Source organism: Bubalus bubalis, chromosome 15 (genome assembly GCF_019923935.1).
Source record: "Bubalus bubalis isolate 160015118507 breed Murrah chromosome 15, NDDB_SH_1, whole genome shotgun sequence".
NCBI lineage: Eukaryota > Metazoa > Chordata > Mammalia > Artiodactyla > Bovidae > Bubalus > Bubalus bubalis.
The window spans coordinates 40,579,116-40,587,719 of NC_059171.1; the positions used below are offsets into that span (position 1 = coordinate 40,579,116).

Below are 8,604 nucleotides of genomic sequence, written 5' to 3' on the forward strand. Positions count from 1 at the left end.
GTGATTTTGGAGCCCCCCAAAATTAGGTCTGACACTGTTTCCACTGTTTCCCCATCTATTTCCCATGAAGTGATGGGATCAGATGCCATGATCTTCATTTTCTGAATGTTGAGCTTTAAGCCAACTTTTTCACTCTCCTCTTTCACTTTCATCAAGAGGCTTTTGAGTTCCTCTTCACTTTCTGCCATAAGGGTGGTGTCATCTGCATATCTGAGGTTATTAATAGTTGTCCTGGCAATCTTGATTCCAGCTTGTGCTTCTTCCAGCCCAGCATTTCTCATGATGTACTCTGCATAGAAGTTAAGTAAGCAGGGTGACAGTATACAGCCTCGACGTACTCCTTTTCCTATTCGGAATCAGTCTGTTGTTCCATGTGCAGTTCTAACTGTTGCTTCCTGACCTGCATACAGGTTTCTCAAGAGGCAGGTCAGGTGGTCTGGTATTCCCATCTCTTTCAGAATTTTCCACAGTTTATTGTGATCCACACAGTCAAAGGCTTTGGCATAGTCAATAAAGCTAAATAGATGTTTTTCTGGAACTCTCTTGCTTTTTCAATGATCCAGCAGATGTTGGCAATTTGATTTCTAATTCCTCTGCATTTTCTAAAACCAGCTTGAACATCTGGAAGTTCATGGTTCACGTATTGCTGAAGCCTGGCTTGGAGAATTTTGAGCATTACTTTACTAGCGTGTAAGTTGAGTGCAATTGTGCAGTAGTTTGAGCATTCTTTGGCATGGCCTTTCTTTGGGATTAGAATGAAAACTGACATTTTCCAGTCCTGTGGCCACTGCTGAGTTTTCCAAATTTGCTGGCATATTGAGTGCAGCAGTTTCACAGCATCGTCTTTTAGGATTTGAAATAGCTCAACTGGAAGTCCATCACCTCCACTAGCTTTGCTCGTAGTTATGCTTTCTAAAGCCCACTTGACTTCACATTCTAGGATGTCTGGCTCTAGGTGAGTGATCACACCATCGTGATTACTTGATATTAAAAACCTGGGTGGACAAAGAAGGGCTCAGTAGAAACTTCCTTTGTCAAGCATGTATTCCTTGTCCAATTGAAATGCTAGCATTCTCTAGAATACTTTCACTTTCTGGTGAATCTGAATTCTAATATTCTTGTTAATCCTAGAGTAGAAATATTTTTCTTTAATAGAAAGACTTCTTTTGTAAAGCAAGGAGAATGAGAGGCAAAATTTAATTCAAAACATCCAGTAATGGACCATAATTTCAGTGGCTTGTTAACAGGCATAGTATGCTAGGATGTGTCTTTATAATCTTAGTATTATCTAAAATTACTTCTAACTAAAAACTAAATAGTAAAATTGCTTTTATTTTATTTAAGCATGTTAGTGTTTGATTAATTTAGAGAGAATTTATATATTTGTTTTCCTATTTAAATCTTAGATATCTTATGTAGAAGAATTTGAAAATATTGGCAATTTTAATTATATGAGACTTTTGTATTCAATTCATTTACTGTGAACATGTTTATCATGTTTTCTGAACAACATGAACTCAATTAATGGAAGTTTAGTGTTTTGAACCACTTTTAGAGTAAGGAAGAATTTTGGTTAAAGGAAAATTCCACTATTTCATCTTTTTGATTCCTACATTACTTTATAACCATGATTCATTTTGGGAAATAAATGCAAACTTCACTTTTCCTTCTCTATGAAGCTGTTCCTTTTATATCCCATCTTATTCTTTCCCCTTTAGCTCCTATCCATTATAGTTGGTTTTTGGAAATGACTCTGAAATATTGAAGAAATTTAGTGGCTTTGTAAATTACGCACAGAAATATAAAACAGTGAATAAAATTCAAACTCTGCATAATTGGTTTGGTCCAAATGTACTAATATATGTTAATTATTCATTAACAAACATTAATATATGTGTGTACATCTCTGTGTTTATATATATGGTTATAATTTTCAAAATTAGCAGACAGTATTTAAACTGGCCTTTAAAAAAACTATTATTTTTATTAATTAGTTGCAGCATGTAGGATATGGTTCCTCAACCAGGGTTTGAACCCTGGTTCCCTGTGTTTGGGAACGTAGAGTCTTAGCCACTGGATCACCAGGCAAGTCCCCACACTGGGCTTCTTTGTCTACGAAAATTCTGTTTAATGTCTTTACTTTCTGAATAATTCCCCACCTTTGTTGTATTTTTATATTCTCCACTGTTTAGAAAGCTGTAAAAGATTATTTTAAATGAAGATGTGTATAAAGCAAATCTGATTGCTTTTTCTAAACTTTCATTTCCTGGAAGAACTGAATTTAAAATGCTTTTTTCCCTTTTGCTTAAAGTAAAAAAGTATTCATGTAACCAAGCTCCATTTTCATTTAATATCCACTTTTATTTTCTGAAATGGACTGTAAGGGAATATGCATCTTAGAAATTTTCCAACGAAAAAAGAGAAAAGAAAAGTGATATTGAAGTAACTTACCAGTAAACAAGTATACAAAAAAAAAAATTATTTTTTGTTGAAGCTCATATAATCATTGCAGAACTTCACTGAGCTACAACCAGCTACTTCAAATAATATATACAAGCAGCATGCAGCAGAACTTGAGCTTGTCATTTTTAATTTCTATACTTGGGCATCTATATCTTAGCAAAGTCTCAGCTCTCTAGCACACTGAGCTATGTAGTGGATATAATCTGAATCAAAGCACAATTGCAAAAATGTCAAACATGATGAAAAAGAGAAAATGACTACAAAGGAGAATTCACCACGGTAACTCTTTGCAGTTCCCAACATAGAGGCCTGGTAGCCTCATCAAAGATACAAGAGATGGAAAAGGCCCATTAGGTCATCAAACCTATCCCCTCACCAAAGAAAGAAAATGAATTCAAGCCATCCTATCTGCTGGCTTCAAACCAAATTCAGGATAGAAAGACCCTGCTGCTGCTCTTGATACATTATTTCATGACACTGGATGTCATTTATACAAAAACCTGAAATGAATTGTCTGCCCCCAGCATCCTAGAATCACAGAATAGACTTTGAGAGCTGGAAGGTACCTCAGTCCAGCCTCCTCATTTTATAGAAGAGTACTCTGAGGGCCTGAGAGGTTAAATGACTAGCTCAAACCCACAAAGCCACTCACAGCTGGACAAGTATTAAAACCAAAGTTTCCAGACATATCCAAACTGCTTTTCCTAGCAAATAATTCTCTTTTGGGGGGAAGGAAAAAGAACCTTGATAAAAATCTATTCTATACCACCTTATACCTAACACATGTGGATTTAACTTATTTCTTCCAATGATCTTGTTTTTAAAATTCTAACTTTGAAGTGGAAATCTAGGTTTTCACTGTCAAAATGTAATTCCCACAGTTAATATTGACTCCAGAAGAGAGTTTAAGTCGTGCACCAATTCTCTGTTCTGTGTTAGGCTCAAAGAAATCTATAGAGCTATAATAACTTCATTGGTTTACTATAAATGCAATGGGACTGAGAGTGATAGATTTAAAAATTTCTCTAAACATTATTTCTTCATCCCCCAAACCATTAGAATAACTCTATTGTGATGCATTTTAATATTTTACCAGTGGAGAAGTGGGAAAGATAGGTGGCCTGGGAAGTGAAAGTGAAAAGTATTAGTTGTTCAGTCGTGTCCCACTCTTTGCGACCCCATGGACTGCAGCCCACCATGCTCCTTCATCTATGGGATTTCCCAGGCAAGAATACTGGAATGGGTTACTATTTCCTTTTCCAGGGGATCTTCCTGACTCAGGGATTGAACATGGGCCTCCCATGTTGCAGGCAGATTCTTTACCATCTGAGCCACCAGGGGTTGACGGCCTGAGAAGAGATTTGCCATTTGTTGAGGATTTTTGACCCAAGCTTATCTGAGGATGGAGTACAAGGTCAGAAGCTTGAGAAGTGAAGTCAACTGAGCTAGAGGCAAATACAAGAAAGCAATCGCTTCTTAGTCCTAGAGAGCAGAACACTTGTGGTAATGCAAACAAAGCATTGCAGTTCTTACAATTTTTCAAGAGAAGCTGGCATTTCTAATTTTTATGAGAAATTTCCTGATTTTCAAAGCACTGTTCAGTTAAATAAAGCTATTCTGCAGGCCAGATATGGTCAATGGATGCCACATTGTCATAGGCGTTTATATATATATATATATATATATAAATTACTGTTTCATATCATTCTTTTTTTTTTTTTTTTTGTTTCATATCATTCTAATGGGCTTCTCTGGTGGCTCAGATGGTAGAGCATCTGCCTGTAATGCAGGAGACCCAGGTTCAATACCTGGGTCAAGAAGATCCCCTGGAGAAGGAAATGGCTACCTACTCTAGTACTCTTGCCTGGAGAATTCTATGGACAGAGTAAACTGGTGGGATGCCATCCATGGGGTTGCAAAGAGTCGTACACGACTGAGGGACTAACACTTCATGCTTCATATCATTCTAAGAGTGACACTAAAGTTTTATAAAAATGGAGAAAACCAAAGTTCTGAGTTTAATAAGCAATCCATTAGTTATTTATCTAAAATTAACAAAAGAAAAAGCTGGGTTATAAGAATTATTTAACCAATTCTTGTAGCATGCCATTTCTCCTGCAAGTTCTCCAAACAGAAAGTATTTGAGTCACTTTAATGTCTTCTTTCTTCATAACTCAATTGTTTCTTCCCTTTTCTGTAAAAGTTTTGTTCTACATGATGATATTTTCTAACTAAAACTATGCATTTTGGGTAATAGCACTAGTATTTTTTTTTAGGATTTTAAAAACACAATGTTAATACGGATTCAAGGATAGATTTATTTATTTTGAACTAACCTGTATTTTTCCACTGATAGTGAACCTGTTGTTTTAGTAGTTTAGACTCATTAATCTTGGGGTGAGGAGCGACATGGCTGAAGTTTAGGGATTTATTAGCCCAACAGTTCTAGATGTTAGTACACATCAGAATCATCAGGCAGGCTTTTTAGAACGGATTGCTGACTCCACCCTGAAAGTTTCTGACTCTGTAGGATATGTGCTGTGCTTAGTCAATCAGTCATGTCCGACTCTTTGTGACCCCATGGACTGTAGCCCACCAACCGCCTCTGTCCATGGGGATTCTCCAAGCAAGAATACTGGAGTGGCTTGCATGCCCTCCTCCATGGGATCTTCCCAACCCAGGGATTGAACCCAGGTCTCTCATTGCAGGCAGATTCTTTACTGTCTGAGCCAGAAGGGAAACCAGTAGGATCTAGCTGGGGCTTAATAATGTGAATATCTAAGAAGTTTCCAGGTAATGCAGATAATTGTGGTCTGTAGATAGCACTTTGTAAAATACAGTTTAAAGGAATTGGCATATTTCAAGGTGTAACATTTTTAGAGTCAATAAGACTCTTCTTGCATTGTTGATAAGCTGAAGAAAGGGAGCATAATGAGAATTATTGCTCAGAAAATACCTTTGTCAGTGTCTGTATTCAACTAATTGATTATGATAAACTATTCTTTTAAAGAATGACTTTGAATGTATTTTATAATTTATTTGTGGTTGCGCTGGGTCTCCTTTGCTATGTGGGCTTTCTCTAGTTGCAGCAAGTGGGGACTACTCTTCATTGTGGTGTGCAGGCTTTGCCTTGCAGTGGCTTCTCTTGTTGCAGAGCCCGGGCTCTAGGACACGCAGGCTTCAGTAGTTGTGGCTTTCAGGCTTCAGAGCACAGGCTCAATAGTTGTGGCACGTGGGCTTAGTTGTTTCATGGCACGTGGTATCTTCCTGGATCAGGGATCAAACTCATGTCTCCTGCATTGGCAGATGAATTCTTTACCACCAAGCCACCAGGGAAGCCCAAGATAAACTATTTTTGATAATTCTCATAATAGCTAAACTTTCTATAATGCTTTCTTTGTGCCAAATTGGTCACTAAGTTCCCATCACTCATTAAATTTTTATAAAAATCTTATTTTCATCATCCCCATTTTACAGATAAGGAAACTGAGACATAGAGAAGTAAACTAATTTGTCCTAATTGTACAAGTTAGGAAATAATGGTGTTGGGGTTTAAGCTCAGGTAATATGTGTCCCAGGCTCATGCCCTTAACCTCTGCACATACTCCCTTTCAGGATAATGACTGCTCTCTGTCAGTCATCTCAGTCTGTCTTGGTTCATTCCATGAATTCAGTCCTATATCAGTTTAGGAAGAATAATATAAGTTAATATTTTCAAATATATCTTTATTAGACAGCCTATTGTTTAGCACTCAAATAAAAATTGTTGAATAAATCTGGTAAGACATGCTCAAAGCCAATTACATACGAGTGAATATCATCCGTCCCCTTTACTTCACTGAATTGACTGGAAATGTGTTTTGTGACTGGAAAATGAACATAGTTTTATGTTACAATCAGTGCAACAATGGTATAGTCTATTTTTGCAAAAAGCGTTTTTGAAAAATAGGGTTCATCATCACATTAACATTCCTTATGGTAATACTCATTAAATATGAGTTTTTAATACTGCCATTTCCTCTCTTGACTGGTTTTTAGAGACTCTGTATGTATGTGTGTGTATATGTGTGTATGTGCACACTCATGTGTGTATGGTCTTATGTTTGTCTTTAAATCTCACTTCATTTCTTTATCTTTCTCAAAGGTTTTCCTTTCTAATTTTTCCATAGATGTTACTAGAACACTAAGTTCATACAAGAATTAGACAAAAAATACTGCCTGGGTTTATTAGACTATCTATTCTGTCACATGATTATTTTAGCATTGTTTGAAGCACTCTTTTGGAGCCAGACATAATCACATTCTACAGTTCCTCACCTTGTTAACTGACAGAGCACTGTTCCTGTTAGACAATTGATCCTGGGCAGATGAAGCCATTAAAAAGCACTAATTAGCTACAGAGGGAAGACAGTAATGCAGGCTGCCTCACTTCCTTTTATGCTTAAGGAATTTGATGTTCCAGACAAATAATAATTGATATGAAATCTGCCTTAATTGTGGTTTTTAACAGCCAGTATTATAATGACATACTGACAATTTCTGTCTAGCCTATTGTAGATTTCATTTAAGACACCAAGAACCACTGGGCAATCTTTTTAGTTAACCTGAATCTAGAAAGATACATTTTATAATGTTCCTGAAATCAAAACTCGACAGCTAGAAAGTTGTCTTGAGTTTGGGATAACTTTAGTAAGTACCTGAAAATATATGATAAGATTTCAATAACTATCCCTTTCAGTTTTAACACTGTATGCCCTCATCAATACCTGGGTCACCTATTATCCAATAAACTATTAATTTAATTGTTTCAAGAGTAGACATAGACAGTTTCTCCTTAGTGTGAAGCTATTGACAGAAGCAAACCATGACAAAAACACTAGCTTTCTTCCCCCCAAAGCTGTTTCCTTCAAAAGGCCTCCTTCTTTATCCTTTCTATAAAAGGTATACATAGAAAATGATGACATTTGCATGTCACAGTGGAGTCAAAGAAGAAGATGCCTGAGACAAGTGTAAATTGCCTAGGAGTTCTGGCCCCATGTGGTATCACAACAGCAAGGGGGTTTGTGTCTTGGCATCCTAGCATTTCTACTGCATTTCCTTCTGACGCACTGAGGGGAAGCTCAGAAATAGTGTTTTCAGGAATAAGTGAAATTGACAGAATCACAAAATTAATCTTCCCAACGTCACCAAAACCAACAAATAAACAAATACACTTCCTTTCCAAGACTTTATCAAACTAAAAATCTTCTGTAAAGCAGAGGAAACTGAACAGGGTAAATAGACAACTTATAGAATGGAAGAAAATACTTACAAACTGTACATCTGATGTGGGGTCAGTTTTAAAAATATGTAAGTAACTCACACAATTCAATGACAAAACACCTAATAATCAGACTAAAAGTAGGGTAAGAACTTGAGTCAGTATTTCTCCAAATAAGATATACAAATGGACAACGGTTCACTAATCATCAGGAAAATGCAAATAAAACCTCAACGAGATATTACTGCACACTTGCCTAAATAGATATTATTGAAAAAAATCAAAGCAACAATAACAAGAAAACAGCATCCCAAGGCAGTCTTATTTTCTGTACATTTCTCTTCTATGTCATAGCATGTATTGATTTTGATACTAATCACATAATCAGTATCTATGCAATATGAAAAATTCATAAATTTTAAAACTTATAATTAGTGATAGACATGTCTTTATCAGTTACTTTGTTGTCAAATAATAAATTGAATATGTTTACATTTTCACAGTTCCAAAGTTATTATAAAATTTAAATCCAGAAATTTTTATTTAGTTTTTCAAGGTTCTTGCCTTTTATTTGAATACAGAATGCTAATGGAATAAACAGCATCCAAGAAAAATTGTATAGACTCAAAAGTTCACAAAAAGTTGCCGAGGACAAAAATTAATCTAAACTGAAAATACCAAGTTCTTCCTAGCCAAAGAATTTGGAGATAATTGGAATGCTTTTCAATGTGAGTTCAATCTAGGCCATTTAACTGACAATTAATGCAAACAAGAAACTTAGAGGAGATAAGTAAGCATTCAGACATCACAGAGGACATAAGAAGTGAATTGTTAAGCCCTAAAGAATCCTATTTATAAGAAAAAATGCTGTAATAAACAAA

General features: G+C 35.9%; 1 non-coding gene across 1 annotated transcript; it reads left to right on the forward strand.

The window, feature by feature from the left end:
* Window positions 1-4,210: 4,210 nt before the first annotated feature.
* On the forward strand, window positions 4,211-4,284 carry TRNAY-GUA. The gene has a single exon. It is a non-coding gene; the product is annotated as a tRNA-Tyr (tRNA).
* Window positions 4,285-8,604: the final 4,320 nt, after the last annotated feature.